Genomic DNA, 484 nt, shown 5'->3' with positions numbered 1-484 from the left:
AAGGAGCCGCCCACGGGTCCCGCTTGCCAAAACTAGTTCACTTTGCCATAGGTATAAACGTTTAGTGGGTTTTTCTGTGAGCCAGAGGGAAGTCCATTGTGTGTAATCCCACCAGTCTCCCTCTTTTTCTCCCTCTCTCACTCAGAGGCGTCGTGCCCCCTCAGATTTGTCCTATTAAAAAAATAATATATACAGTACCAGTTAAAAGTTTGGATGCACTTATTCAAGGGCTTTTTCTTTATTTTTTACTATTTTCTACATTGTATAATAATAGTGAAGACATCACAACTATGAAATAACACATATGGAATCATGTAGTAACCAAAAAAGTGTTAAACAAATCAAAATATATTTTGGATTTTAGATTCTTTAAAGTAGCCACCCTTTGCCTTGTTAACAGCTTTGCACACTCTTGGGTTTCACCTGGAATGCTTTTCCAACAGTCTTGAAGGAGTTCCCACATATGCTGAGCACTTGTTGGCTG

The sequence above is a fragment of the Oncorhynchus tshawytscha genome, linkage group LG14, assembly GCF_018296145.1.
Source record: "Oncorhynchus tshawytscha isolate Ot180627B linkage group LG14, Otsh_v2.0, whole genome shotgun sequence".
Classification (NCBI taxonomy): Eukaryota; Metazoa; Chordata; class Actinopteri; order Salmoniformes; family Salmonidae; genus Oncorhynchus; species Oncorhynchus tshawytscha.
Note: the sequence above shows the minus strand (reverse complement) of the source record.